Consider the following 27,866-nt stretch of genomic DNA (forward strand, 5'->3'; position numbering starts at 1 on the left):
GTTGGATGGATAAATTATATCTAGGATTCCCTCCAGCTTATAAGTATCCTTGATCTTTAGGAAGGAGTCGGTCAGGGTGCCTGACTTTATGCCCTGTCTCTGTGCCACAATTTTGCTTTCTCGGTAAAGTAAAAGTAGCTGTTTCCTTGAGACCGTGGAGCAGGCAGTCTCAGGGTAAAGCCACAAATCAGATAATCCCATGCGCATAAACTCGCTTTTTATGTACCGGAACCAGGGGATGTTACCTGCGCTCAAATAATTCAAAATTTCCAGGAGCTCAGACCTATAGCTTGCCAACTCCGGAGTGGTCCAAACTCTACGCCAGAAAGTTAGAGGCCTCACTCCCAGATCTTCATCAAGTGGCCTTAGATCCAAATCTAGCCTCATTGGCAAAAGGGGGGTAATAGGGGGGAGAGTTAAAAGCTGCCTAATAAATTTATTCTCCGTTACCGCTAGCTTACGATTACACGTATGGCCCCAGAGTTCACTGCCATACATGATCGCTCCCTTGACTTGCACTCTGTAAATCTCTATCGGGGGAGCAATTGCCTTGATGGTAGATTTATTTTTGTTTACAAGGGCAATAACACCTCCCGCCATTTGGGCCAATTTGAGATGTAATTTTGTTTGGTGGTGACGCCAGGACATTTGCTCGTTTAAAGTCGCCCCTAAATATTCAAAAGTTCGGACCCTCTCTAGCCTATTTCCGCCAATGCAAGGGTTAAGGCGTGTTTTTGGTGGGGGATTAAAAATCATATACTTGGTCTTGAGAGCTTTAATCTCAAGACCATGGATTCCACAGAATTCCTGAAAGCCCTTTAGGATTTGTTGGATCCCCATGGGTGTCTTAGAGAGAAGCAGGGTGTCGTCAGAGAACATGATCGCCGGCACCCTGCTTCCAGCGAGTTTGGGGGCATCACCATCCACTACCCCATTTAGATGGGAGATTACCCCGTTGACGTAGAGGCAGAACAGGGTCGGTGCCAGCACACAACCCTGTCTTACCCCCCTGCCAACGGGGAATCTATGAGATAGAGCATCGTCTCGGCCACATCTAACCTGCGTATAGTTGTTTGTGTGCAGGCGGATAATCATGTTTAGTAGATGTTGTGGTACCCCCATATTGGAGAGGACAGACCAAAGTTTTCTACAGGGAACAAGATCAAATGCCGCCCGTAGATCTACGAAAACGGTATAGAGGCTGCCACCCTCCATTTTTACTGTTTTCCAATATAGAAGGGCCAATCGAGAAATTTGGTCTAGAGTGGAGACTTTCTTTCTGAAACCCGCTTGGTAAGGGCTCAGAACGGAGTGTTCAAGCATCCACTCCAGTAAACGGTCCAAAATTAACCTTGCAAAGACCTATCGGGGGACATCTATTAGGCTAATAGGCCTGTAATTGGCTGGGAGCAGAGGAGAGCCCTTCTTGAAGATAGGTACAATCTCTGCTCCCAGCCAAGTACTAGGCACCTCCATCCCACCCAAAATTGAGTTAAAAAGGACCTGAAGGTATGGAGCCCAGACAGTTGGTTCATGCTTGAAAAGGTCTCCGGGAAGCCTGTCTAAACCCGGAGCTTTCTCCGCTCTTAGTTTTAGAATTGCAGCACCAATTTACCCCACAGAGAATTCCTCATGGGCCAGTTCCGAGTTCGGGCCTTTCACCAGATTAGGCATGTCCTCAGGATAATCTATGATATCCGGGGAATAAAGAGTGGTGAAGTGGGCCTCCCAGTCACTAGCGGCAATGTTAGCTTCCACTGCTGGTGTTCGGTCCGCTGAGCCATTTTTTTTTATTTTTTATTTTTTAAATTTTTATAAACCTTTATTGTGCATAAAGAAGCAAACAAATACGGGCCCACAGCCGTCAGGCCGGCCACGATACTTTGAAGCACAAGTGCGAGCAAAATAGTTCCCCAGCGGCAGCAGGCGACATATCAACAATCAATTGACGTTACACTGAGTAAATCATGTCGCCGAGGAGAAGGAGCATTTAAGGTTAATTTTTTTAAATTTTACCCCCCCAAATAGAAATCGGTGAAGAATAGAAAGTAAGGAGAACTGAGTCCGTACAGTAACTTCACAACATGAATAGGCAGCAACATCACCTGGAACCAACAATGTAAGCGAACATCCCAGATAGCATAGCGGTGCAAGGTAAAACACAAGATTAGCAGTCAGCTTTTGCGCACCACTAACAGAGCCACCCACTCCCTACTAACCCCTATCGCGGACCCAGAATAGAAGCAAGTTAAGAAAAGCGCAAAGAAATATATAAAAGAAAAAAAAAAATAAGGCCCATAGAAACGAAATGTGGAAAATAAACCCCCCCCCCCCCCCACCCTACACTAATGCGGAGGCTACGGCCTACCCCCCCCCCCCACCCCTGAAGCGTGTTTGTCGCCCACTAAAGAACCCGAAATATAGACCAAGGAAATGAAGAAAAGAAAAAGAATGTAGAGAAAGAAAAAAGAAAGCTTATCACACTTGAAACATAGGGAGCGAGAAAAGAATAAACTAATCTACGACTCCCAGGAAAGGAAGGTGGGGAGGAGCCCACCCAACATCAGAACTCCCGGACTCCCCAGCCGTGACGCTGAGCCATTTTTAACGATCAGCCAGCATTTCCAGGCATCTTTCAAACTGAGAGCTCCCACCATTTCGGACCAGTTTTCGTTATCCCACTCAGTCTTGGCAACCTGTAATTGATGTCTGTATTCTGACCTTTTTGCCCTTACCAGCGCTATACTAGCCCTTTGCTTCATAGCCTCAAGAAGTTCAGCTTTAGCCTTTCTGCATGTTGAGTTATACCACGAAGCTTTTGTAGATTTACTAGGCTTTTTTAATAAACGCGGGTTCAACACCTCTGCTATTGCGTTGGTGAGCTCTAAGTGGAGATCACCAAGGGCAATATGTTTCTCCGCTGACGGGCTTAGTAAAATTAGCTCTTCTACGCTTTGTAGTACAGGTAAAATTGTGGCATAGAGCCGAGAAATTGATGCAGGGTTCTCTAGGACTTTTGCCCATCTTATTCTGCGTCTATCGCTAGAAAGCGTCGCACTATGGTCGGAAGGGGTGTTAGGAGTCCGGTTCTCAATGAAAGTGCCTGGGACCTGGAAATTCAAGACCAATGGATTGTGGTCACTTTCATCACGTGGGGTTACCTGAAAACTCTTTACCATAGCCCAGTTTCGGATTCTTGCAAGATTTTCTTATTTAAGTTCTTTATTGTGGTATTTCAACACAGGAAAAATCCAAGAACACAAATGGATTTCCTTCTTAGCCAGCCAACGCGTTTCGTCTCTGACAATGAGACTTCTTCAGGGCTTTAACGTTAATTGGTAATCATAAATCAGTACTCCTGGTAGATAACCTCAAAAACAGCGTATTATGATAATTTCTCTTCATCCTGACGAACTGTGTACAAAGAAATAAAACCCGTGCACAATCCGGAATCCCTGTCTGTAAGATAGTTGAGTTTTTAACACTGTTCTTGTCGTGCTTACTTTTGATAATCTAAGAAAGGTATGGTAACCAGCAGAAGTTCCACATCAACCTCTTGTCGTGCTTACTTTTGATAATCTAAGAAAGGTATGGTAACCAGCAGAAGTTCCACATCAACGGGTTGATGTGGAACTTCTGCTGGTTACCATACCTTTCTTAGATTATCAAAAGTAAGCACGACAAGAACAGTGTTAGAAACTCAACTATCTTACAGACAGGGATTCCTGATTGTGCACGGGTTTTATTTCTTTGTACACAGTTCGTCAGGATAAAGAGAAATTATCATAATACGCTGTTTTTGAAGTTATCTACCAGGAGTACTGATTTATGATTACCAATTAACGTTAAAGCCCTGAAGAAGTCTCATTGTCAGAGACGAAACGCGTTGGCTGGCTAAGAAGGAAATCTATTTGTGTTCTTGGATTTTTCCTGTGTTGAAATACCACACTAAAGAACTTAAATAAGAAAATCTTGCAAGAATCCGGACCTTCTTTTTACAAGATCGTGCACTTTTATATGTATTGTGGACATTTGAAACTATCAAGAAAATTCCTTATGGATGGGTGCTGATTTCCTATCATTCATTGCAATTTTTTGGGCTTTGCCCTTGTAGGAACAAATAGGGTTGTGTTCCTTGGAATCACAAGCACCATCACTTTTACTTACAAGCCACAGGTGGAAGCCGGTGCATTTTCTTTACCTCAACCCTTGTGTTTCTTTATATAACCATAGCCCAGTTTCGGGTTTGGACAAAGATATAGTCTATACGTGACTCGCACCCAAGTTTGTTGTAGGTGGGTTTCGGGGGAATATCCCCGCTATCCCGCCCATTGCAGGCCCTGATGGAGTTATTAAGAGACAGGGCCATAATTTGGGTGGCAAGCGGTGTCCAGGACTTAACTGGTAAACCCCCGGCAGGTGGTATATCACATAAATCATCCTCCTCCAGTGTGGTACCTTGCAGAAATGCTGGCAGTGGCTCGAATTGACAATTAAAGTCACCCCCTACCACGTATGGAGTGCCTTGAGGGATAGACTCAATAAAAAGAGATAAATCCTCAATTGTACATGAATCCCTAGTCACGCTCGTTGGTCTTGAATATACATTGACTAGTATAAGTTTAACCGCATTGGGCCATTCCAATGCCACACTTTGGATATCCGCGGATTTTGTTTCCAATTCCGTTGCAGAGCATCCCAAGTGTGAACCCACCCAGATGAGTAGGCCACCTGACGGGCGTCCCTTCCCACCCCATTTTGCCTCGATAGAAAATGAGGCAAAACTAGTGCGGTGATAGTCTTCCCTGGCCCAAGTTTCCTGGAATAGGCAGACCTCTTGTAGGTCAATAAATGACCCCCAATCTGGCAAGTTGATTTTGTTTGCTATTCCTGCGAGATTCCAGGAAACAATTGACAGGGAGCCGAATTCCCTGTTCGGTATTATACTAGGCTTCTTATCCCCGTTTACAGCCAGAGAAGGTAATGCCTGCATTGCTAGTTGGATTCTTGGTCCAGTTAGGCGTATCCTATCCTCACTATTTGTATTTGAAGGGGAGACAGGTGAGCTCATTTGACTTTCAATTGCAATTTTCTCAGGAGCTAGTTTAGGGAGTCAGTCTACACCCTCCAGGTCCATTAAGGGATCAAACCTATTGTGAAGCAGTAAGGGTTGCACTGGCCTATAGAATGGATTTGCTCCGCAAAATCCTCTCTGTCGGTAGTTTGAGAAAGATTTTTGGGAACCATTGTGCATACCCCTTGGGTAAAAATACTCAAGGCCCAGGGATTGGATATCACCCTCTCGGCCAAATCTGGGTACTCTCCAAATGTAATCTACAGCTCAAGTGTCTCTGAAATTCACTACGATGCAGTCCCCTTCCAGGTCTTTAGGGTTGTTTCCCACCCATTGTACCCTTCTGACACCCAATATTTCTGTACACAAGGCTGGAGGAAGGGTCCTATTCCTATCTAGCCAAAAGACCACCTTGTTCTTTAATTCCCTATGCGATTCAAAATGTCCTTCCCCCAGAGTTCACACTCCCACTAAAACTATTGTATGGGGTGCAGCCTCTGGGGGTAGGTTTACGCTAGGGAGTTGGACTTTGCTAGCTTCCTTATTCTGTTGGAGTTGCCTAGTTGGCCTTCTGTCTGAAGGTAGACCACCGAATAATGGCTGAGCTGCACGTACCGGGTCCATTACCTTCCCACCCTGCCTTGTTTGTTGTACCTGCTTGGTTCTTCATTGCAGTTTTTGGAACAGGTGTGTTTGATTTTTTCTTATCTGTTTTTTTTTTAGGTTCCACTACTGCAGTCCCAGCAGTTGCAGTACTGGGGCCCGAGCCCGTTTTAGTAATCCCCGATGATCTAATAGGGGCATTACCCTTGGCCAGATCAGCTAATAGGAGTGTATTTTCTCCAACCTGCTTTTCTATCTGATCTAACTTAGAGTTGGTCATCCTGGTTCTTTCTAGAAGTGGCAACATAAGGGCTTTCATCAAGATCTCAATTTTGTCCAGGATATCACCTTCAGGGACTGTTGGGCAAACAAAGGGGATAATAACATCTGTGCCGGTCCTAGGAGAGATAGAGGGTTGGGGAACCGCTTTCGGGGACGAATCTAAGGACTTCTTTTGATGCTTGGCCAGATGGCCCATTATTGAACTGCCCCTTCTTTTCCTGTTATTAATTTTTGGTCTGTCTGGAGAACCTTGAGATAAACTGGGGACAGATTGGATTGGATAACAGGCCCTGGGGAATTATGCACCCCAGCGGTATCACTGCTGGGGGCTGGGCTTAGGGAAGATAAGTTTAGGCTCAAGCTGTCTGATACATCCCCAACATCCACCAGCCTAATTTCATCCCCTGCAATGTTGGTTGGCGCAGGGGAGACCGTCGTGCCTATGCGCCCTAAAGAGGAGCGCTTCCCTGTTACTAAATCCAGGGAGAGACGTTTTTCAACATAGGCAATTTCCTTTTCCAGTATGGTGGAGGCTCTCTTGAAGAAATTATCCAGAGTGCCAGTGACCACCCCACTGGAAGTAGGGATTGCTACATGACGGTTTTTCCCGGACCGAAGAGACATAATACTAGTAACCAAAACCAGCCCACAGTTTTAGAATAACAATCACGCTGATACCTGTGGGCCTTCAGAGTGTAACAAAACCTAATTAACTGGAGTAACCACACAGGAAAAAGTCAATAATAAAAACAAAAATGAAAGAGGGGTGGCCCAGCCCAGCCTTGATTGTCCTTGGACGGCCGTAGACGGCCCGCCCTTTGCCTGGGCATATCCCGGCGCCCGCCCGCGCGCGTCCCGCGGTGCGGGAGCGTAAGACTGGTATTCTACTTTCCGGGCAGTAGGCGTGGCCGCGTAGGGTGCGGCCGATTAAGGTGTTGCTTGGCCCCCTGGTCCTCGCAGTCCCGCTGCACGCCCGTTGGAAGGTCCTGTTTCCGTGGTCCTGGGTCAGCGTGCAAGAGCGGCAATGTCCCTGTGCTTCAAAAGTGCTCCTTCAGTCAGCCCGGTAAGAAGGCGAAATCAACCACCAGTGTCTGCAGCCTCGAGCGGCTCCCGCGTAGCGGGGACCGCGAGGCGCTGTTATGGCCGTAGGGGCGGGGCGGGAAGAGAACCCAGGTGCGGCCGATTAAGGTGTTGCTTGGCCCCCTGGTCCTCGCAGTCCCGCTGCACGCCCGTTGGAAGGTCCTGCTTCCGTGGTCCTGGGTCAGCGTGCAAGAGCGGCAATGTCCCTGTGCTTCAAAAGTGCTCCTTCAGTCAGCCCGGTAAGAAGGCGAAATCAACCACCAGTGTCTGCAGCGTCGAGCGGCACCCCCTCTAACTTTCTCCCCTGCTGCAGCAGCTGTCAAACTGACAGGGAGGAAAGATAAAATAGTTCCAGCATTTCAAGCAGATGGCTATTACAGGTAATTAAATGAACTGTGCCCTGCTTTTTGTTTCCTCCCTGTCATCTTTTCACTCACCATCAGAGCAACCCGTAGCATACCATTTCTCAGTTTTGCTACTGGTCAACAACCTCCTTCTGGTCAAGGATGCCATAGAGCAGGTGCTGGACTCAGTGAGCGTGCAAGAGTACTGTTTGTGCTACGTGTTCATATCCATGGATAGATGCCTCTTGCCTGTACTGGACTTCAGCCCACCGAATGCCTTTCTGATGAAAGAAAGATTCAGAATACTCAGTCTGTCTCACATTCGTTGTGCTCTGGCCCCACAAGACTGGATGGTGTTCCTGGACTTTTCAGGACATGTATTTTCACATATCCATCGTGCAGTCCCATAGGCATTTTCTGAGATTCATAGTCAGTTTTCCATGCTTCCCTTCCATCTTACCTTGGCCTCTTGGCCTCTTGGGTATTCAACGAATTGATCATTGTGATCTCTGTCCTTCTTCAGAGGTAGGGGATACATGCATTCCGCTGATTCAACAACTACCTGCTGAAGACTGGCTTGCTGCAGTCAGTAGTGGACAACCTCCGGACGACAGGCAAACTTCTACCATCCTTGGGGTTTTCCATTAACTATCCAAAGTCCCACATGAGTCCCATGGAGAGGATTTCCTTCATGTGGCATTAAAAGGCTTTTCAATACCTTAGTGAGCCTGAGAAATTCAGGATATGATTCTGATGTTTCTGACTTTATTCTGGGTCTTGGTAAGGATGGCCGTGAAGCTTCTTGGATTCTTACTCTTATGCTTCCTCCTCATGCCAAATGCCAGATGGCATATGTGTGTTCAGTAGTGGAACCTCACATTTCAGTGGGCCCAGCATTAGAGCTCCTCCGAATCAACTAGAAAACACAGTAGACAGTTCAGGATCTACTGTGGTGGCAGACAAGTGCCAGCCTGACCTGCAGGCAGCCACCTTCCCTTCTACACTAAGACTTAATGGTTGTGACCTTTGTGTCACTACTGGGTTGGCAGGGGTTCACCTGGAGGGAGTGAAGTTCAGATGGCTCTGGTCTCCATCAGAAACCCAGTTGCACATTAATCTTCTGGAGCTTCAGGCGATCCATCTGGCTCTGAAAGCATTCCTGACACCCATCAAGGGAGGAGGCTGGTGAACGGTTCTCATGGACATCACAATTGCTATGTGGTAGAGCAAGAAGCAGGGCAGAGTAGGGTTTTCAACCTTTTCCTGGAGTCTCCATTTCTCCGGAGGTAGAACATTCATTTTTTTTTATCTGTTTATTAATTTTCATCCATCATAAACTCAGTCATAGTTTAGTATTATCAAACAAGCACTACTGTCTCAATCGAAATAGTAAGAAAGGCAGATGGCATTCAATAATATAATCAATGCGTGGAGACAGGATAGTTATGAACAACTGTCCAAGAGTATTTGGGCGGTCCCAACATCCTCCTGTGTCTAACAATGCAGCCAATTGCAACCTATAATTACATGTGCTGAAGAGTTATACAATATTAATGCAACTATTTTCCCCCACCCCGTAGCCCTCCCAAGTCCCCACCCCTCTCACCTGCGTGCCCACTACAGCGTAACCTGCCCCTGTAATCATTGGAGCTCCATGATTGTTCAGGGAAGAATACATAAGGTTATCGAAACGATCATGACCATGACAGGGAAGGGGGCACACTCATACCCTTCGTTCTTTACATTGTTGCTGTCGCCTGCGAAGTCCCACTCCCCGAGCCCAACTCAGATCCGACCCTGAGTCCGCATCAGTAGCCTTCAACTCCATAACCAGAGCTTCCCATGCCCGGGCGGCCTCCAACGCTTTCTCATTGTGGGACCTCTGGGCCTGCTGCAGACGAATCACACTCTCACTCCCCGCCCACGTGAGCAGTGCAGTCATCCATCTAGCATAACCAGGCCCCCTTGCAGCCTTCCAATTAATTGTGATTTCTCTTTTGGCTAACACCAGCCCCAGGTCCAGGAATTTACTCGTTATTTTGGTCTTAGTGATGTGGGGGAACAAGGAGGTAAAACATTCATGAAGACAACTATCTACCGGGTTCTGTCAGCGGGCAAGCTGAGTAGGTTAGAAACCTGCAGCTTCTCAGTTACTTTTATGGGATAGATAAGACAGCTAGTTTAATTTCTAGTGGAACTTCTAATATTGGTCTTCTCATGGATGGTTGTATGACGTTACATTTCATTGTTTCAACGCATGTGTTACAAGGCGAATCCTATTACCATGAATAACTTTTACCACGAATATGCCTATACCACGCATTTCTTTACAACTGATGTTGTTGTAAGAGCATGACTGTTAAAGGCATATTCGTGGTAAAGGTTTTCCCTACCACTGCCCTAGTTCTAAAACATGGTCCTTGCGCCTCCACTCCTTTAACCCTTTTTAAAAAAAACTCCCCTGAGCCCTAAAAGCAGACGCCAATATCCCCTCTCAAAAGAAAATTACATTTCACAAACACCAGCTTAAAATTGTAACTCCGTTCCCCCAGGCACACTCCCCTTTACCTCTCCACGATGTCACCTCCTCTTAAACTCTACTGATGCGCAGCACACATCCTAAAGAGGAAGGAGAAGAGTCTCTCTGTTGCCTCTAACGATTCTGATAGCCTTCACCACCCTTACCACACATATACCTTTACCATTCATACCTTTCCAATGAATTACGTTGTAAAGGCATGCATGGCAAAGGCTATGCGTGGTAACTGTGCTCACCCTTCCCACACGTATGGTTTTAATATACATAGATCTAGAGCGGTTCAGCACCCTGAATTTAGACAAAGCATGTCACTTGTATTTGAATAGGAGCTCAGCAAAAATAATCGTAAACAATCAGCACATACAATACATATTCTTTGCAATACACAATATCTTTTTGAAGTATTTTGTTGAAAATTCTTAATTGATTTTCTCCCTTTGATAATCAACTTAAAAGCGTATCCGACCCGTTTCCTCCTCACATTCTTCTTCAGGGCTAAAAAAATATACATAAATAGAACACTTATTTACAATATATACAAATCAGACAATTATCCAAAGAACACCATTTCAAATTAAACACACAACTTTTTAGGAACAATCCCTAACAGGGTCTTAGTTTACATGCTATCCTTAATTTAATTCTGTTGAGTGTGAGTATATTATTATATTTGAAAAGTTTATATAGCTCTAGCTACATCTGGAGGTATCGGAGCGCTTTACATGAGGACGAGCATTGTTTCAGAGCATAGTTACAAGTTACATAGTTACAAGTTACACAGTTTCAGAGCATTGTTACAATTTTCTGGAGCGTAGTTACATGCGTTAAACACATGTACGTAAGGGAAAAAGCAGGTAAGGGGAGAGATTCAGGGGAGAGGGGATAGGAGCAGGAGAGGTAGACAAAGAATGAAAGGGGGAAAGAGTTTGGGGGAGGGCGAAAGAAACACAACGGGGAGACGAGGAAAAACAGTGTCCAATATCCGGTGTGCTGTGATCCCAGAGGAAATGGTGTCATTCCCATACCTGCGCTGTGTGTGGTTCCCTGTACGCTGTGAACTCTCTCAGAGGGGTCTCTAAGACTCCAGGGCATACATACTGGATCCCTCCCCAACAAGGGGAGAGGGAGTGCTTTGGCAAGGGGTGCCATTCCCACACCTTCGCTGTGTGTGGCTTCCTTGACGCTGTGGACTCTCTCAGAGGGGTCTCTGAGACTCCAGGATATAAATGCTGGAACAAAAGGAGAAGGAGTGCTTTGGTAAAGGGCACATGGTTACAGTAGTTAGAGTTGCAAAAGTCCAATACCGAAGAAACAAGTCCCCAGGATATTTATAGTATCTCATTTGCATGTTAACATTTGCGCTGAACTCGATGTAATGCAATTGTATGTTAATTATGCTAGCACACATGTATTTCTACATATTAAAGCTAACAGGTTATATAAGTTATTAATGGGATGTCCTTATGTCGCTGGAGCTCTAAGCACACTGTATAGTCACATTGTTCACATACCTCTATTAAGAAACCTTCCTAATTAGGTATGCTATGCTTCCGCATCTGTAGTTCATCCGTAAGTTATTTGTAAAACCAACCGGAAAAGTCTTAATAGTATAGAAATACTTTTATGAAAAATCATTAAAATTCATTTTTTAAAACTCAAGAGGAAAAATTGTTTTTATATAAGAGTCCTATGTCAACTTCTATTTTAAAAACGACACTGTGTACGAATATAAGCATTAAGATTTTAAATAATTGGCATCCCACAATGTGGTTAGAAGTAATAAATCTAAAAAGTGACGTCTAGCAGTATTGGTGCATCTTGGATGGATGCATTTGATCTTCTACTTATAGTAGGAAGAGTGTAAACCACAATGTGGTTAGAAGTAATAAATCTAATAAGTGAAGTCTAGCAGTATTGGTGCATCTTGGATGGATGCATTTGATCTTCTACTTATAGTGGGAAGAGTGTAAATCTATGCCCTTAAGGTTAAAATAAAGGATAACGAGTGGGTGGTAAGCTTCCTACTTATCACAGAAGGTATATATTCAATAAACATTAAAATGAAGCAATGTCTCAAAATAGAAGCTATAAATATGGATTAAGAGTCAAGATGACAATTATAGCAAGTGACATCTAGCTCAATGAATGTGTCACTAAAGCTCGTTCGGTCCCACTGTGTGGTTTGAAGTAAGAACCCGAGTGACACGGTCACATGGTTTAAATACCTTACTCTAGTCCACACACCAGAGAATCGTATAAAATGGAGCGCAGAAAGATGACATAAAGTGAGCACCATCTTTAAGAAGGAATTAAATACACTTAATCTCTACAGTGTAATTCAGGACATAATTAATGTACAAGACGTTCTCGCCACCTGCAGTTCAAAGGTCTCACATTCCGAAGTGAGAGCCACTTCTTGTTGAAACAATAGCGCTTTTAGTATGATTCGCTGATTGAAATCTATTTTCACAGTTGGAATGGAAGGCTACAATGTACTATCTACACTCCCATGTGGAGGGGGAAACAGGACGTTCTTGCAACAAGTAACTAATTGAGAATAATTGCGGGAACTGGAGTTCCATTCAATTAACAAGCCAGATTAGGTGCCGAAACATTACAGGCGCCGTGGATTTCTACTTGCCCCAGTATTGGAACTTTCATAGATTCCCATGCCTTGTATCATTCCCCGTCGTCGGAATGGGAGCCTCGGTAGTATCACAATCATAAAAACAAAAGAGAGAAAATAGGCCTAGGCCTCATCTCCTTTTGTATCCTATCACCCTCTTTGTGTAAAAGAGACCAAACTTTTGTCAAGACTAATCAGAGCAGCCTCACCCCCTAGAACCTTCCTGAGAGAGCTCAGAGCCTCAGATTTTTCTACCGCACGTTGTGCTAGGGAGTCCCCACTGAGCTCTGCTCTGTTTTCTCATTGTAACTGTTATTTCAACTTCAGTCAGGACATGTCTGACAAGGAGAAGAAGGCCTTATTCAGGTCCTGTGCATCTTGTGGAAAAAAGCGTCTTTTTGTGGAAGATAAGCATCAAAGCTGTATTTATTGCTTATACCCTGACCACAAGGCCACAGACTGCAAGATTTATAGAACCTTCTCTACTAAGACACTTCGTGACAGAGAGGGATGGCTTTTGACCTGGCTTCAAAAAATGAAGACTCGGAAGGATGTTCTATCATCAGATGAGGAGGATTCGACATCTCTGGCTTCCTCTCACAGATCCAAGAAGAGGGGTAGGTCTCCTCCAGGTTCTTCTTCAGCTAAGCCCCCTTCTAAGGCCCCCCATAAGATCTCTGACAGGTCTGGGAGGGCTAGTCCCCCTAAATCTCCTCACGGAAGTGAAAAGGAGAGGCAGGGACAGGCTGCTGGATTACGTACGGATTACTTACGGACTCTAAGGACAAAAAGGAGGTTTCTATCTCTTTTCCTCCGTCCAAAAAGGAAAAGACTAGTGACAAACACTCTACTGGCACTCCAGGATCCGTGCCTGAGAATAAATCAGGTACTTAGACGACGATTACTTCTGTGAAACTTCCCGCTGCTTCCTTGGCTCAGTCGACAGGCTCGTTGTCGGTAGCGGTTTCAGCGTCGACGACTTCGCCGTCGTTCAAGGTTCCTGGTTCGTCGACAATAACATCTTCAACGTCGACGATGGTTTCTGGTAAGCTGCTGTCGACGGCATCGTCGACGACGAAAACTACGTCGACAACGACTTCGACGACAATGATGGTGATGACGACGAGTTCGTCTACGAGACCGTCAATGATCATCCCGTCGACGACAGCGACCAAGACTCCGTCGACGAGGTCTTCTATGCCGTCGACGACTCCGTCGACAATACCGTTGACGATATCCACACCGTCGACGACGGCTCCGTCGACGAGGCCGTCGACTGTTAAAAAACTGCAAATTCCTATGCAGAGGATGAAAATTACACCTGAGATGACGTCTCCTCGACGGGTTTCGGAACATCTGCCGACAATGCTTCTGGATGACGATTCGGAGGAGGATGAGGATGATGAGGGCGTTGTATAAATTATAATTATTCAGTACTAGAAGCGACACTAATGCTTTGAGATTAATTGGTTTACACAAATGTTTGGGGACTATTTGGTTTAACTCATGCAATGTTGATATAGTATGTGCGGGACGCTTCCCACAGCTTGCACCGACTGAGGTCGACATAGAAAGTGGCGCTGACAAGTGTGATTACGATATTTGCACATGAAATGATTCAAAAATGTATTAAATTGCTGAAAGTAAATATACTGCAATGAGATGCTACACTAAAAGGTTTTTTAACAAAAAGGATATTGAGAATGCAGGCACTTTGTTCATAAGTAAAATTTAATGCCTCATGTGACGTTTTGAATTGTTCAATGCTGCATCAACTGTGTTTTTATGTGGGCACTGTAATGTTGCAACTTTTAGATATGTATGTGTACGTGTTGTCTTTCGTGGCACTTATAGTGTTATTTTTGTATGTCTTTTTTTAAACTCACAGCCCTGAAGAAGTTCTGGTGACAGAACGAAACGCGTTGGCTGGTGTCTTGTCTATAAGTGGATCATTAAAAGAACATAGAATTTTGTACATCACGACTCAGCGTCTTTATAAGAGGACATTTGAAAGACTTATTAATCTCCCATGATCGGTGGAGACTCACCCTTGTAGCGGTGCTTTTTCATTTAGGATAAAAACAGACTTTTTTCCCAGGTTTTGGGTAATGCTCTTGGGACAGGGAGCATATGGAAAATGCACGCTGGTTTATTGAAAATTGAATAATTTGGTGATATTTGGATTGGTGCTTTGCTTTGTGCTGGAGCGGTCCACTGTCCGAACTGTGTTGTAACAATAGAGGCCGATATGAGTCGCAATGGACTGAGGACTTGCCGGAATTCAATAGGGACATTATCTGAGCTTCCCTCATTGTTGTGGGCAGTTTACCTTCTTCCAACGCCTCATAATATACTGCTTTCAATATAGGAGCTAATATGGACATGTATGTTTTATAAAAGTCTATTGGAAGGGCATCGGACCCCGTAGCTTTCCCCGACGACATAGACATAATTGCTTCCGTTATCTCATCAACCTCTAAGTCCAGAGCCAAGAATTTATGCTGCGTATCCCCCAGCCAAGCCAGTGTCTTCAAAGTACCCCCGAAGATCTAAAGGAGAGCCCCTCTGCAAAGTGTAAAGTTTGGTATAATACGCTACGAAAGTGGACATCTGCCCAGGGAGATTCCTGTGCGTTCGCCCCCCCTCCTCCTGCAGCTCAGCCACATAGTTCTGGAATGTGGGCGGCCGCACCGCACGGGCCAGCGCCCTCCCCGGTCTGTCTCCCTCCCCATATACTCTCGCCACCCAGTTCTTCCCCCGGAACTTACACTCCAGATCAGCTGCTTCCACATACTCCGTCATCTTCCCCCGCAGGCTAGCCCGTAGTTCACCTGTCCCTCCAGCGCCGGCTATTTCCTGTTCCAATGATTTCAGCTCACTTTCCAACTTATGTAATTCCCTACGAAGGTCCCTAAGAATCCCTCCTCCCTTGAAGATACACCAGCCTTGCACCGTCACTTTAAACGCCCCCCACACTGTCGTCAGGCTTGACACCGAATTAACATTCTTAGTGAAAAACTCCCTCATATCTTGCTCAAACTCCGTTCTAAACACAGCGTCCTGCAAATGTAGGGGGTTCAGTCGCCAACTAAGATAAGGGGACTGATCTATTGGGGTCTGGATTGTCCCCAGGACCGGGGAATGATCGGACAGCGTACAGGCCATATGTGTCGCTTTACCAATCCAGTGTGCCATGCCCCTCGCCATTAATACATAGTCCAATCTAGCCCATGTGTTATGTACAACTGCGTAATGTGTTCCTTCCTTGCATGAGGGGTGTAGGTGCCGCCACACGTCCAGGAAATAATCTGAGTCAAGGATATCATAAAGGGTACGCTGGGCAGTACTGTAGTGTGCCACCAGAGCATTCGAGCGATCATGTGTGGGGTCTACCACAGTGTTAAAGTCCCCCCCCCAGATAACATAAGTGGACCCTAGTGTAGTAAGCTTGCCTCTCAGCAGGAGTAGCGGGGGTACGTCATCTGTATTGGGGCCATAGTAATTCGCAATGGTGACAACATATGAGTTCCGTTTCCCCAAAAGAGACAAAACCTACCATCGGGGTCCCCCTCCATCCCTCCTAACACAAATCTAACCCCTCGTTTTATAAGAATAGCCACCCCTCTGGAGTAGCCAGAGTATGATGCAAAGCATCTGTGAGAAGCCCATTTTGTCGCAAATTGGGGTGTGCTCCCCTGCTGGAATTGGGTCTCCTGCAGGAGAGCGACATGGACATGGTGGCGGTCGAGGTACCCCAGCACTTGCCGCCATTTCATCGGATCATTCAATCCTCTCACATTCCAGGAAACGATGTGAAGAGCATTCCTAACACCTGTGTCTTCAGTCATGAGGTCTAACAATTCTAATCTGGCTCTTGTCTCTCTTTTCTTAGCTGTAGAACCGTAAAGTGTGACCCTACTCCCCCAAACCCTCCTCCCCCTCCCACTCCGGCACCCCCAAGTTGCTGAGTACAAACACCCTCCCCTACCCCGAAACCATGAACACTCAATCGAAAATTACTCCTAGAACTCACTTCAGCCCGTTCCTGATCCCTGCCCGCACCAGCTTCCCTAACAGGCCGGGTAAGGTCCCCCTCCCCACTCCCAACTGCACTCACAAAAAGATGCATTTTCTCCCCTAAATAACAACTAAATCCCGCAATAGGGGTAATGCCCTCAAGTGGGGCCACTAGGGGCTCCTGCCGTGCCCACTCCACCTCCTTGTTTCACCCGTCCGCCCACCCACTATACTAAGCGGGCAGCATTAACAGGACGGAGGCGAGCGCCCGAACAGGATAAACGTTTTAACAACCAATATATACATCACCAACTCTGGACAGTGCACAGGAGTCTCTTTGCCTCGACGCTGCTTCGGATCGCACGCTGCAGGGACAAGAAATCAGTCCGGATCCGACAGCGGCGCATGGGACCGGGAGCGCCGGCGCGATGCAACTTCCTGGGATGTAGCCCTACGGTCCCGCTTGAGATACTCCTCTACCTGTTGAGGAGAAGTGAAAAAGTGCTGTTTTCCGCAGTGATGGATCTTTAGCCTGGCAGGATAGAGCAAAGCATACGTTATTTCCTGTGCTCGCAGCTTCTTCTTCACAGCGGTAAACTTGCGTCAGGCCTCCTATATATGCTGAGTGAAGTCAGGCTAGAAGGCCAAAGTAGTGTTCTCGTAGCGTATTTCGCCCTTCTCTCGAGCCAAGCACAAGACAGTGTCCCTGTCCCAATAGTTCAAGAAGCGCACTATCACCGGACGTGGTGGAGCGCCCGTGGTGACCTCGCTGCCAGCGATCTGTCGGCGCGCTCGATGGACATGTGCGCAGAAAAGGAGTCTTTGCCAAAAAGTTCCACCATCAGACGCTCCATGAAGTCTACCAGCCTCCCTGTATTTGTCGATTCCGCCAGACCCAATATCCGCACGTTGTTTCTTCGGGAACGAGCCTCTAACTCTTCATTTTTGTCCGCAATGACTTTAAGGAGTTTGTCTATCTGGATCGTATGCTGCTTGATGGTCGCTGCCCCGTCCTCCAGCCCTGATATTCTCTGTTCCGCCTCCTTGAGTCGCTCGTCATGTTGATCAAGTTTAGCCACCACCGCTTCGAGCCTATTGTTCATATCGTTCATCTTAGAGTCTAAAGGCTCTGTTGCATGCCCACCAATATTGCTTTCCAATCGCCATCTCCAGAATCTGGCTGGTCGGGTTCTGACCGCTCATTGGTGCTCGTGCCGGGCGTCCTCTGCGTGTCAAAGGATAGCTTGGCCTGCTTAGCCTCTACTCTCCCCATGCTTGTCGGCCACTTAGTACAGGCGCACTGCACGCGGGGCCACAAGAAGCACACAACTCCTCAGGTAACACCAAGGGGCCACTCTCTCCGCCGCTGTACGTGTTCACGTCCCTCACCTCCTGCCAGGCACGTGGCACAATACTGTATAGTCAACCAGAGTGTACTGCCACAAAATGGATGCCAATGTGCTCAAGGGGGTTTTCCGTGAGAAGTGCACCGACCACGGCACTCGCAATCCAAGAACCGGAAGTTAGAATGGACTTCAAGCCCTCAATGCAGGGATAAAATCAAACAGTTTAGTAGCAGCTGGTCGGAGTCGGGGCCGGGGTGATATATTACCGTAGCTCACACAAAATGGCAGCTCGTTGCTCAGTCCCAGTCGCAGTTCTCACCGCGCTCAGGCGTGTTTAGTATGTGTGCCTCCGTGTTCCCGCACGCGTGTGCAAGGGCAGCCTCTGGGCCCCAATGTCAGCGCCACTCTCTCCTCCGCTGTCCAAGTTCACGTCCCTCACCCCCAGCCCGGCATGCAGCACGATATGGTGGAACCAGCCAGAATTCCCTGCCACAAAATGGATGCCAATGTGCTCCGGGGGTTGTCTGAGATAAGTGCACACACCGCGGCGCTCTCAATCCAACAAGGGGAAGCTAAAAAGGATCTCAGGCCATCAATGCAGGAGCATAATCCAACAGTTTGTTTGTAGCAGCTGGTCGGAGTCTGAGCTGGGGCCGATATCTTGCCGTAGCGCACACAAAATGGTGGGTCCCTGCTCAGCCCAAGTCGCGGCCCTCTTCGCACTCAGGCGTGGTTAATATGTGTGCCTCTGTATTCCCACACACGTGTGCAGGCGCAGCACCCGGGCCCCAATGTCAGTGCGGGCGCACACGTCTCTCTCAGGCGCTCCCGCTCCTTACCGCTCCAGGCCCCGGGCAACGGACCTCACCACTCCGCTCCGTCCGCCATGGCCAGGCCCCGTCCTGATGTTCGGAGGCTCAGCGCAGCCGCCGCTCAGCAGCCTCACTCTGGCACCGCAGGGCTCCCCCGGTGCACACGTAGTGTGTCTGTGTCCTCACTGCGATCCGCCACTTCTATCAGCAGTCCAGTCTTGGGGATGTCAGCGCGGCGGGGCCTACACAGCCACGGCCTCGTCCAGCCGTCCCAGCCACCAATCTCCCGCAGGCCTCTCACTCACTGCTCCGCACCCAACTACCGCCGCCTGTTTCTCAGCACAGTGGCGGCCCGCGTTCCACAGATGCAGATCGCCGGAACCAGCTCGGTGTCCCCTGTCTAGAGCTGCCAGTTGCAAGCCGCTATGGTCATCAGGATGAGGATCCGGCGAGAGCCTCACAGAAGCGCGGCCATTACCGTCAAGCGCCACCTAGCGCCCCCGAACTCTACACACACTTGATGTTAGACAAGCTATACAATATTATGTAGAAAGAACCAATGAATTTTAAAAAACAAAATAACTATTTATTGCGTTTTCTTTACCACACGAAGGCAATCCCATATCTAAGTCAGGTATTGCAAGATGGATTGTCAAATTTATCCAAACATGTTATGCAAAAGCAAAAAGAACTATGAAGATACCACCTAGAGCACAACCCACTCGCAAAATAGGGGCTGCGATTGTCTTCTTAGGGAATATTCCCCTAGCCAACACCTGTAAGGCAGCAACATGGTCTACACCGCACACATTCACCAAACCCTATTGTATAGGTGTGTTTGCGAGCTAACAAGCAAATGTAGTCCAAGCGGTACTTAAAACACGGTATCAAACAGATACAACCTCTACAGGTTAGGCACCACTTTAGGAGTATGCTGCTATAAAGTCAATACAAAGCATGTGATCATCAGCTCACATGCCTCGAACGGAAAATGTTACTTAACCCAGTAAGCATCTGTTCTTGGCATGTAGAGCTGTAGATTCACATGCTCCTACCCAGTCTCCTGTAATATTTGTAGTTCTTAATTTACATTCACATGCATTGACATCTCTATTCTACACTCACTAACTCCATTCTCAACCTCTGCGGGAAAACAACCTAACAATGGAGTTGATGCCCATGGCATGATCACCAAAAGGAGGAGTTAACTTATCTTGTAACTGGAAAGACTTCTTAGAAGAAAAACAACTTGCAACCATCCGGACCCAACACTAGATGGCAGGGGTATGCAAAGCATGTGAACCTTGTTCTTGCTGGTCGCATTTGGGTATCGTTAATAGCGCTGTGTGTCTCCTGTAATTGCGCTGTGTTTGCCTTACATCGTATCTCGTTTTTGAGAGCTTTAAGCTGACCTGGATTTGCCTTTGGCGCTGCTCGCTCCGCTCTGCTGTGGCTCTCTGTGCTTGCTGGCGCTTTGACTGTACAGTAGGCGCTTTGGTCCATTTGCTGCCCCTGCCTCACTTTCCCTTTGACCCTCCATTTTGTTTGTGTTGGTGTTCCCTGGCCCGCCCCTCCTCCCCGCTACCGCCTCCCAGCTGCTGCCCCTCCCACGCTCCGCCCCCCCACTTTCCATGTTAGACAGATGTCCCAAAGTGCAGCGTCCACGCGCTGCGGCCGCGCCGACGGTGCGCCAAAGGTAAGCCCGTGTACGCCCGACCGCGCCCAGCGCCAGACCCCCTGGCCTTTGTACCACCCACCCCACCCGCATTACATACGACGCCACCACCCTCTTAGCCCTAAACCCCGGCCGTCTCCTCAACTGCGTCCAAGCCGCTCCTGGACACACCCATGGACCCTTCTCTTGCAACTCCTGCAAGTTCGACGGCACCAAGAACAACTCCTCATCCACGAACACACAACAGATATCTGACACCAACCACCTAAAATGCATCCTGCTCAACACCCGCTCGGTCCACAGACACGCCATCGACCTCTGGAACCTACTAGACACCATCTCTCCGGACGTCGCCTTCCTAACAGAAACATGGATGAACGCCTCATCAGCCCCAGACATCACCATTGCCATCCCGGAAGGATACAAGATCATCCGTAATGACCGCACCGACCAAACAGGAGGAGGCATCGCTATCGTCCATAAGAATTCCATCCGCATCTCAACCAGCTCAGACGTCAACCTTGCCAGCGCCGAACACCTTCACTTCCAGATCCACACCGACCCCAAGACCACACTCAGAGGCACCCTCCTCTACCGGCCTCCAGGACCCCGTGCACAATTCAGTGACGACATCACTGACTTTATCACCCCACACGCCCTCCCCTCCGAGGAATACATTCTATTGGGAGACCTCAACTTTCACCTGGAAAAGAGCAATGACAGCAACGCCACCACCCTTCTGGACAATCTCGCCAACCTCGGACTCAAACAACTTGTCACTACCCCCACCCACATCGCAGGTCACACACTCGACCCTATCTTCACCTCCAGCAAACATGTCTCCTTCAGTCACACCACAGCTCTCCATTGGACGGACCACAGCTGCGTTCACTTTATCTACAATAAGATCACAACTCACAACCATCCTCAACCTACTCCGCGAAGAAACTGGAACAAAATCACCATCGACCAGATCTCCTCATCGCTTCTTCAAAACCCCCCTGCCCACTCCTCAAACCCCGACCAAGCAGCCATTAACCTCACCCAATGGCTATCCAACAGCGCCGACATCCTAGCACCGTTGAAAAAACGTCAAATCAAACCAGGCAGCAAAAACGCCTGCTGGTTCAACAATGATCTTAAGAAATCGAAGAAACTCTGTCGCTCCCTCGAGAAGGCCTGGAAAAAAGACCCAAACACCAGCACCAGGGACGCCTTCAAAAACGCCACCCGCATACACCACCAACTAATCCGATCTGCCAAGAAAGCCGCATTCAAAGACCGACTAGACAACAACGCCCACAACAGCAAGGAATTATTCAACATCGTCAAAGAATTTACCAACCCCTCAGCCAACTCCAACGACATCACCCCCTCTCAAGCCCTCTGCGACTCCCTAGCTTCATTCTTCCACAACAAAATCGCAGACATCCACAACAGCTTCGACAACAGACCCGGAGACCAACCCACCCAACCTTCTGCAGGACCTTCACCCCCCTTGAACATCCTTAATGACTGGAACCCAATCTCCACTGAGGACACTATCCGCCTAATGAACTCCATCCACTCAGGATCCCCCACAGACCCATGCCCTCACCACATCTTCAACAAAGCAGACTCCATCATAGCACCACACCTCCGAGACGTCATCAACTGCTCCCTCAACTCCGCCACCTTCCCGGAAAGCTGGAAACACGCAGAACTTAGCGCCCTTCTGAAAAAACCCACAGCTGACCCCACCGAACTAAAAAACTACCGCCCCATCTCGCTCCTTCCATTCCCGGCCAAAGTCATCGAGAAAGCTGTCAACAACCAGCTCGCCGCCTTCCTCGAAACCAACAAATCCCTCGACTCCTCACAGTCCGGCTTCCGAGCCAAACACAGCACTGAGACCGCCCTCATCGCAGCAACAGACGACATTCGAACTCTACTGGACAATGGAGACACAGTCGCCCTCATCCTCCTCGACCTCTCCGCAGCCTTCGACACAGTCTGTCATAGCACCCTTCTACAGCGCCTCAGAAACATCGGAATCCAAGGAAAAGCACTGGAATGGATCACCTCGTTCCTCACCGGAAGAACCCAGAGAGTCCGCCTCCCACCATTCAAGTCAGAGGCCACGGAAGTCATCTGCGGCGTACCACAAGGATCCTCACTCAGCCCCACCCTCTTCAACGTATACATGAGCCCCCTCGCGGCCATCGCACGCCAACACAACCTCAACATCATCTCCTACGCTGACGACACTCAACTGATCCTCTCACTCACCAAAGACCCTAACACCGCCAAAACCAACCTACATGAAGGAATGAAAGAAGTAGCCGAGTGGATGAAGCACAGCCGTCTGAAACTGAACTCAGACAAAACAGAAGTCCTTATCTTAGGTACCTCCCCCTCCGCCTGGGATGACTCTTGGTGGCCAGAGGCCCTTGGAAAAGCACCCATCCCGACGGACCACGCACGGAACCTGGGCGTCATCCTGGACTCCTCACTCTCTATGAACAGACAAGTCCACGCCGTTTCATCATCTTGCTTCAACATTCTTCGCATGCTCAAAAAAACATTTCGCTGGATCCCCACCGAAACCAGAAAAACGGTCACCCATGCACTGGTTACAAGCCGCCTGGACTACGGAAACACCCTATACGCCGGTACCACCGCAAAACTCCAGAAAAAACTCCAACGCATCCAGAACGCTTCAGCCAGACTCATACTAGACATCCCGCGTAAAGACCACATCTCTGGTCACCTGAAAAACCTCCACTGGCTCCCCGTCAATAAGAGGATTACTTTCCGCCTCCTAACCCACGCACACAAAGCACTTTACGAACTTGGACCCGAATGCCTCAACACACGACTTTCCTTCTACACCCTCTCCCGCCAGCTACGATCCTCCAACCAAGCCCTTGCTACTGTACCTCGCATGAACAAAACCACCATGGGAGGTAGATCCTTCTCCTACCTGGCAGCTAAAACCTGGAACTCACTTCCCACTCACCTTCGACTCACTCAGAACCACCTAGCATTCAGAAAGCAACTTAAAACTTGGATATTCGACAAGTAATTCCCCACCCCTCTTCAAGCGCCTTGAGACCCTCTGGGTATGTAGCGCGCTATATAAATCTTTTGACTTGACTTGACTTGAGTATTTGTGAAATCATCGTTTGGAAGTAACACAAAACTACAAGATTTGTGGTAACGTCCCAATGGGCTCTGTAGCCCCATATCCCCTTCGAGCAGTCGCAATGTCATGCTCTAGCTACACCTTCCACGGCGTATTTTGTCTGGTATATTTTTGACGAAGTTGGTGACGCAAAATGATTCCTTCCTATTGTTCCTCAGAAAGACGTTTGACTCGCTCTCCTCCAGGCATTTTGTGATACTCAAAATCTTGCTTAACATTCACCATTTTATACAAATTTGAGACCTCGTGCTGCCTCTCTGATGCTGTTTCTATACCCTGTGACGGATGCTTCATGTGTGATAAGTATTTCTAATTACATGACCATTCCAGCTTTCCATCTTAAAGGCAAGATACTCTTCATTTCTTTGACCTTTTCGCAGGGGTATGTACAGTTTGTTCCTGTCAATTTTAAAGCGGACTGCTTTCTGATACTTACAATTTGTAGAGTACTCCTGAAGTAGCTCCGCAACCTAAACCTCCAGCTGGTCCGACACACCAGTTTATTAGATGTAAACATTGTTACTTTTGAAATTGGCCCTACTAAATTATATTCTCTATACCAAGTCGTTGTTGCATACCTAATGTGCCAAAATGTTTCAGAGGAAGGTCGAACAATAAGGGTGAATGCGGGCAAACCGGTCTAATTCTCTGCTGTATTTGTATCTTATCAGACAACTAACTATTAACCCATATTGCATCAATGAATTTCTGGCAGTTAGCCATGACCCCAACAGATGAAATGCTTGCTGAAAGAACGAAGACAATGTGACCTCCAGAAAGGTTGTCTTTCCGATCAAAAATCTTTTTGGCATTCAGGGAAAACATAGTATTTTTCACTTTGCTTGGCTGCATCTGTCAAATTCTGTGCTACATTCTGTTGTCTCTTGTTTGTTGATGCCTAATAAACACTGTCTGATCAAAATAGATCAGTTCTGCTGGGACCATTTTCAATGTATTAGCCAACACTATTTTGAAGAGTATCCGCCTCCAGCACAGATATAGGTCTATAAGAGTATAAGGAACACAATCTGTCCGGTCTTTGTTCAGTTTAGAGATAAGAGAAATTGCTACTTCAGTCATTTGGATAGTTACTTCCAAAAATATACAAAGTAGTTCTGGCTGCAAATGTTTGCGACCCCATTTGGGTTAGGGCGTTAGAGGTTTTCACACCCTGTATGGGTAACTACATATTTTCCTTAATGACGGAAGCGTTACATCTTTACTGCCATCACCCCACATTGTACCTATAAATATATCTCTTGTCATTTGTTTATTGGTAGTCATGAATACGTTGTCTTGTCGGTTTTTATCACTAGGACATCGTTCAGCAGAGAATAATTCAGTTTCCATCTGGCTCTCTGTTCGTTCTGTCTTTAGAGGCTTTCACTTAATGTCCTTAGTAAATGTTCTTTGGTCCGATATCTTTTTTTCTTAACTCTTCGGACTCAACGCAGTAAAGATGCGGTCCAGCCTCACACACATTGTATGTGCTGCTGATTAATGTGTGATTCTAGGTATAAAGGCGTGTTTAATTGCCACATGTCAATTGTAGGTCATCTAGCCAACTTTTTCCCTTCCTCACGATAATGGTTGAGCTTCCAAAGTTTTAATAAGTTTTATCTGTTGCAATGCATGACAGCATTCAGGTTGCCCCCAGAACTCACGCTCTAAAGATAGGTACATAGATTTTGGTAATAAATTAGGCAGGAAGTGTTTCTGACCAAAATTGGATGTACATATGTTAAATATGGAAATCAAGGAAAATTACTCTCCATTGCTTTTCCCATCGACTATCATCCACATACCTGCTCTATCTCTGTGAGTGCTCAACCTTAATGTTAAGATCACAGGCTCACAAAATAAACGCTCTTGGCACCTTTTCACTTGCTGAGGAGAAAAATTGTTATAGATATTAACTGACCCTCATCAATCTAGGTTGATCCTACTTACAGAGATGATTCAGTTCCCCTCTTCAGTATTTCCTGCGTAATGCACTCACTGTTTGATTGGGGTGATGAGCACCGTAGCATTACATATGATTATTCTGAACATGAAGTCTAAGTCAGACCACTTCATTGACCCGTCATCATCTTTCTGGAGGATGCTTAAGCCAACAATATTCTTAAATTTGGATTCTCTTGATATTTTAACCAACCTCTAGTCACCACTACTTCCCCCTCCGCCCCCACTCAGACTTCTGCTAATGGTGAACACTCCTGTAACATTCTATGTTGCTTTCCCCCTATTCCCGTAGCCCACAAAGAATACTAAACTCTCTTCAAATGGTACCTGTATATGCCAAAAAGTCAGATGACCCAGCTATATGAAAGGTATCCTGGAATTCAAACATGACTACCCTAGGCTCCCTCCACATACCCATTTCAGCCTCCCATATCTAGGGAGGCAGGGCTAAATCTCAAAATCGCAGTGGCCGTCACAGACGATAGCTTCGTCCTCATAGCTTTTAAACGCAGTCTAGCAACGATGTTAATTCAAGACCCACTCAGTCAATGATGATCAGAAAAAGAGCATAGTCTGCTTTTTTTTTTTACGCTGTAGGTGCTACAGCAGTCCTCTCCGCTTCTCTCAGATTTCCAGTTTTCTGTCATTTTACTGGTTGTTCTCTTTGCGTTTTAGATTTCTTTGCCTTCACAGTGGTGTCTGCCTTGGTCTCTTCGTTAACCTCTGTCCATGCCTCAGGAGCTGTAAACTTGTTGCTCCTCTTTAAGCAGTGTTAATGCAAATTGCTTTACATGTCATTCAAAGACCTCGAGTGGATGGATCCAGTGGTAGCAAGTATTAAAAATCTGTTACTGAACCAAAGGACTTATTTTTTAGTGTGCATCTTCAGAGAAATCCTAATTTAGAACAAGACTGTGAATCTCAAGGCTGATTTTGCCATTTACTTAAATTTTTCCATTTGGCTACTTTGTGTCTCCAGAACAGTGGTGTATAGCCACAAAGTCTGTTGCAAATGATCTCTGCAGACCGGTTTTGCCCCCCTTTGCACTTTGTCTAGCCACTTCTAAGTTCATGACCAGTAAGGTAGCAAGCAGTTGTTGCATGTTCACTGTGCTCCTTGTTGGGCCATCTGGATGGATACGTTGTTCCTTCTGGACCTGTTGTCTGGCTCTACTTATTTTTTGAAGGGGCCACTAACTTGGTCATTCGGACCTGAAAGGCTCTTGCTGATAGAAGCAGTTGTCTACTGACTCTTCTGATGGCCCTCCTTCTTTGCCTAACTCTATGACCTCATTACGGTTGTCTCTGAAGCTTTGTTATAGTTTGGTTTCTGAGTTTGAGTTTCAAGATCTTTCTGTCACTCTGCATCATCGACAGCATACAGCAGGTGTTTGACTTTAGCCATAGGTTTTGAGGTCTTCCTTGCTACACTGTATGTTGTTGAAAAATTAATTTTACATTTTGATGCCTTTTACCCCTGAAGGTCTCCCAAAACGCCTTTCCAACACAGGGTGGTGTTTGTTTCAGTAAGAGCGTCCAATTGGAAGCTTCTTGATATCAGAACCATATGTCAGTGCAAACCCCCAACAAAGGTGACTGAAAGTCTTTTTCGTACCAAATGCCAGTTATCCAGCCCACTACCTGTGATGCAAAATAGTGCCCTTCTCGAATCGAATCACTTGGGATAACTGCAGTGTCTATCAGCAATTCAACAGTCATCACAGGCAGCTTACAGTGGCCTAGCTGACGCCTGCTCCTTCTAGCTTCACATTTCTGCTAGTTCTTTTGCGTTTTTTTGTGACTGTTGCTGCTTTCATACAGTTCCAGGAGCAAGTGTAGAAACTCAGCCACTCTGCAAAACGACTTTGACACTTGCCTAGCTAAATTGTGATTGGACACACCAGTTAGACTTAACGTAACAGACTTGAGCCACCAATGGTTACTTAAAAATGGGGTTTAAGAAGGAAAAGGAAAGCGATATCTTTTTCATAGTGCTGCTTCCTGACTTGCCTCTCTACTTAATCTGCGGCTGTGGATTTTCCCATAGTTGCCTCTACCCACACTGCATGGACTATACAGACCTCCCAGAACGAACCAGATACTTGGCTTTCCTGGTAGCTAAGGTGCTCTCCTTGAAACACTTGCAGAGCGACTCTGTTACCTGGTTCACGGCCCAGTGCTATACAGGAACAGTACTCCTATACTTTTTTCAGCGTTTTTCCCGCTGCAGCTTTACTTGCCGGCCACCACTCAGCACACCCTCTTCACTCTTTAATGGGAGATATTACTCATTCTGTGACCTTGTGGCCCACTTAGTCTGTG

At 46.9% G+C, this 27,866-nt stretch overlaps 1 protein-coding gene across 7 annotated transcripts in view; it reads left to right on the forward strand.

Moving 5' to 3' along the window:
• KMT2E (lysine methyltransferase 2E (inactive)) overlaps positions 1-27,866 on the forward strand; it is a 1,891,352-nt gene that overhangs the window by 150,036 nt on the left and 1,713,450 nt on the right. The gene's annotated exons all lie outside the window — the stretch shown is intronic.

The sequence above is a fragment of the Lissotriton vulgaris genome, chromosome 1_1, assembly GCF_964263255.1.
Source record: "Lissotriton vulgaris chromosome 1_1, aLisVul1.2, whole genome shotgun sequence".
Classification (NCBI taxonomy): domain Eukaryota; kingdom Metazoa; phylum Chordata; class Amphibia; order Caudata; family Salamandridae; genus Lissotriton; species Lissotriton vulgaris.